The following is a 5,203-nucleotide window of genomic DNA, read 5'->3' as shown; positions in this document are numbered from 1 at the left end:
GAACTTCCACGAGGCCGCCCGTCGGCTATGGTGGTACGGCCGGACTCTACAGAGCGTCATGGACTACATTACAGCCGGCGATATCCCCCGCATGCGCTACCCTCAGTTCGAGCCACGAGCCCCGCTCGACGACAGCGACGACGGCAGCAACGACAACGGCGGCAACTTAGAAGGCGACGACTACCAGTACAACGGCGGCGACTATGAAGACTACGAGTATGCATATTATACGCCTAGGCAGGAGTATGACTAAGTCACTCCAAATTTCATGTATCATCAGTGGTATCTCGAATCAATCGAATCATTCGAAAATGGACACCAAACACATCACAAATAATATAATTCACATGATCCATTCAACAAAGTTTGGTAGAATAAATTATTACACATCATTTCTTCCCTTGTGTCTTGATACGTCCAATTTGCATCACTATTTTATATCATAATTTGCTGTTATTCATTGATATATTTCATATTGGGACACAATACTTATGTTATTTCATCTATTTTGCATGTTTCATCATTATTGGAGGATCAAGCACCGGAGCCAGGATTCTGCTGGAAAAAGCACCGTCAGAATGCAATATTTCGGAAGATCAACGGTGGAAGGAAATTATACCAAAAATCCTATTTTTCCAGATGACGAAGGAAGCCAGAAGGGGGAGCCAGCTGGACCCAGGGGGGCCCAGACCATAGGGCGGCGCGGCCCATGGCCTGGCCGCGCCACCTGGTGGTGTGGGGGCCCCACAGCCCCTTTCGCCTCCTTTTCTTCGCGAAACCCTTCGTCCCGAAGACCTAAGCCACAGAGGATACCTCGCGAAGAGTTACAGCCGCCTCTGCGGGGCGGAGAACACCAGAGAGAAAAGAGCTCTCCGGCGGCTGAGATCCGCCGGGGAAATTCCCTCCCGGAGGGGGAAATCGACGCCATCGTCACCGTCATCGAGCTGGACATCATCTCCATCACCATCACCATCATCTCCACCATCATCACCGCCGTCTCCACTGCTGCACATCGTCACCGCTGTAACAATTTGGGTTTGATCTTGATTGTTTGATAGGGGAAACTCTCCCGGTATTGATTTCTACTTGTTGTTAATGCTATTGAGTGAAACCATTGAACTAAGATTTATGTTCAGATTGTTATTCATCATCATATCACCTCTGATCATGTTCCATATGATGTCTCGTGAGTAGTTCGTTTAGTTCTTGAGGACATGGGTGAAGTCTAAATGTTAGTAGTGAACTATGGTTGAGTAATATTCAATGTTATGATATTTAAGTTGTGGTGTTATTCTTCTAGTGGTGTCATGTGAACGTCGACTACATGACACTTCACCTTTATGGGCCTAGGGGAATGCATCTTGTACTTGTTTGCTAATTGCGGGGCTGCCGGAGTGACAGAAACCTAAACCCCCGTTGGTATATCGATGCAGGAGGGATAGCAGGATCTCAGAGTTTAAGGCTGTGGTTAGATTTATCTTAATTACTTTCTTGTAGTTGCGGATGCTTGCAAGGGGTATAATCACAAGTATGTATTAGTCCTAGGAAGGGCGGTACATTAGCATAGGTTCACCCACACAACACTTATCAAAACAATGAAGATTAATTAGCCGTATGTAGCGAAAGCACTAGACTAAAATCCCGTGTGTCCTCAAGAACGTTTGGTCATTATAAGTAAACAAACCGGCTTGTCCTTTGTGCTAAAAAGGATTGGGCCACTCGCTGCAATTGTTACTCTCGCACTTTACTTACTCGTACTTTATTCATCTGCTACATTAAAACCCCCTGAATATTTGTTTGTGAGCATCTACAGTGATTCCTGCATCGAAACTGCTTGTCAACACCTTCTGCTCCTCGTTGGGTTCGACACTCTTACTTATCGAAGATACTACGATACACCCCCTATACTTGTGGGTCATCAAGACTATTTTCTGGCGCCGTTGCCGGGGAGTGAAGCGCTATTGGTAAGTGGAATTGGTAAGGGAAACTTTTACTATTAGTGCTGATTTTATTTCTGCCTGCTGCTATAATTCATTATGGAGAGATCTTCTCTCGAATGTTTGTTTGGGAAATCTACTACTACTGCAAAGGTAGTGGATAAGGCGCCAGGTGAGGAAGAGATACCATACAAAATACCTATGAAAATTATTGAACGTGTAGTGGATAACCGTTATACAGGGGATGGAACTGTCCACCCTGGAGATCATTTACTATTCTTACATGAATTATGCGGTTTATTCAAGTGTGCAGGTATTGCTATGGATGAAGTGAGGAAGAAACTATTCTCTATATCGCTGTCTGGTAAAGCGGCGCATTGGTATAAATTATTGGATGATGGGGATTCTCTTGAATGGAATGATATTGTGCCCCGGTTTTATTCTAAGTTCTATCCTCCAAGTGAAATTCATAAGGATCGGAAACATATATATAATTTTTGGCCTCATGATGGAGAGAGTATTGCCCAAGCATGGGGGAGATTGAAGTCTTTAATGCTCAAATGCCCCATTCATGAGCTTCCTGGTAATGTTATTATTGATAATTTCTATGCAAGACTTTCTTTTGAAGACAAGACCTTGCTGGATACTTCTTGTTCTGGATCTTTCACGCGCAATAAGGAAGAGTTTAAAAGGGACCTTCTTAATCGGATCCAGGAAAATACTGAAGGATGGGAAATCGACAAAGAAAGAGAATCAGGTATAAATTATGATTACAAATGCATTGAAGCTTTTATGGAAACTGATAAATTTCGTAATATGAGTGCTGCTTATGGTCTTGATTCTCAAGTTGCTACAAATCTTTATAAAGCTTTTGCCTCTCATTATGAATTGCCTAAGAAGAATTTTGATAAGTTTCATGAACCGTATAAAGATAAAATTGATTCATCTATAAATAAATGTTTTGTAGTTGAAACTATGGATCATGTTATTCCTGAAGCTTATATTGAAAAAACTCCTTTCCCTGCTAAAATGAAGGAGTACTCTGTTATAAATAGTGCGGTTCATAAAAGTGAAAAGAAACCTATAGAACCTGAAGAACAAATAAAAGTTGAACCTGCTATTGCAATAGTTAAAGATCTTGTGACTGAAAATGTAGAGGATGGTCATATTATTTTCTGTGAAGATGCTTCTAATATTGTTTCACATCCTAATAAACCCAAGCAAGCTAGTGTTCCTATGCTATCTGTTAGAATTGGTGAGCATTGCTATTATGGTTTATGCGATATTGGTGCAAGTATTAGTGCTATTCCTTATGAGCTTTACACGGAGATTATGCACGAAATTGGTTCTCGTGAACTTGAAGATATTGATGTGGTTATTCAGCTGGCTAATAGAGAAACTATCTCTCCAATTGGTATTGTTCGAGATGTGGAAGTTCTATGTGGTAAGATTAAATATCCTGCTGACTTTTTGGTACTTGGTTCTGCTGCTAGTGATTATTGTCCTATCATTTTTGGTAGACCTTTTCTAAATACTTGTGGAGCTATTATAGATTGCAAGAAAGAGAAAATTTTGACTAAATTTGCTGGTGAATCTTATGAGTTTAACTTCTCTAAATTTACCAAAACTCCTTATAAAATTGATCCGCCTAATGATGATTTTAAAATGGAACAGTGTGCATCTATTGTTCTTGTTCCTAATAATCCTTTGCAGCAACATTTGGAGAATAGCGAGAGTGAAGTTTTTAGGAAAGAAAGAGATGAGCTTGATGAAAATTTTCTTCGCCAACCTATTCTTAAGCATGATTTACCGGTGGAAGATTTGGGTACAACACCGCCACCAAAGGAAGATCCTGTCTTTGATTTAAAACCTTTGCCTGATAATCTTAAATATGCTCATATTGATGATAAGAAAATATATCCTGTTATTATTAGTTCTACGCTTACAGAGTTTGAAGAATAAAGGCTATTGGAAATATTGAAGAAACACCGAGGTGCTATTGGCTATACTCTTGATGACTTGAAGGGGATTTCTCCCTCTATTTGCCAACACGCCATTAATATGGAAGATGATGCGAAGCCTGTTGTTGAACCTCAGCGTCGTCTAATTCCTAAGATGAAGGATGTGGTAAGAAATGAGGTATTACGACTTCTTGAAGCTGGTATTATATATCCTATTGCTGATAGTAGATGGGTTAGTCCTGTGCATTGTGTTCCTAAAAAAGGAGGAATGACTGTTGTGCCTAATGATAATGATGAGCTCATACCTCAAAGAGTAGTTGTAGGTTATAGAATGTGTATTGATTTTCGTAAAGTTAATAAAGTTACTAAGAAAGATCATTATCCGTTGCCTTTTATTGATCAAATGTTAGAAAGGTTATCCAAAAATACTCATTTTTGCTTTCTTGATGGTTATTCTGGATTTTCACAAATTGCTGTTAAAGCTAAGGATCAAGAGAAAACTACTTTCACTTGTCCCTATGGAACCTATGCTTATAGACGTATGCCTTTTGGTTTATGTAATGCTCCTGCTACTTTTCAAAGATGCATGTCTGCTATTTTTCATGGTTTTTGCGAGAGTATTGTAGAGGTATTCATGGATGATTTTTCTGTCTATGGGAATTCTTTTGATAATTGTTTGCGGAACCTTGATAAAGTTTTGCAGAGATGTGAAGAAACTAACCTTGTTCTTAATTGGGAGAAATGCCACTTTATGGTTAATGAAGGAATTGTATTGGGACATAAAATTTCCGAGAGAGGTATTGAAGTTGATAGAGCTAAAGTTGAAGCAATAGAGAAGATGCCCTATCCTAGGGATGTTAAAGGTATTCGTAGTGTTCTTGGTCATGCTGGGTTTTATAGGAGGTTTATTAAAGACTTCTCTAAGATTTCAAAGCCTCTTACTAATCTTCTTCAAAAAGATGTACCTTTTGTTTTTGGTGATGATTGTAAGGAAGCTTTTGAAACTCTAAAGAAAGCCTTAACAACTGCTCCTATAGTTGAACCTCCTGATTGGAACTTACCATTTGAAATTATGTGTGATGCTAGTGATTTTTCTTTGTAGGCTTGTTCTTGGACAGCGAGTAGATAAAAAATTGAATGTTATTCATTATGCTAGTAAGACTCTTGATGCTGCTCAAAGAAATTATGCTACTACTGAAAAAGAATTGTTAGCTGTAGTCTTTGCTTGTGATAAGTTTAGATCTTATATTGTTGATTCAAAAGTTACTATTCATACTGATCATGCTGCAATCAGATACCTTATGC

Source organism: Lolium perenne, chromosome 3 (genome assembly GCF_019359855.2).
Source record: "Lolium perenne isolate Kyuss_39 chromosome 3, Kyuss_2.0, whole genome shotgun sequence".
Lineage (NCBI taxonomy): Eukaryota > Viridiplantae > Streptophyta > Magnoliopsida > Poales > Poaceae > Lolium > Lolium perenne.
This window is presented reverse-complemented; position numbering follows the sequence as displayed.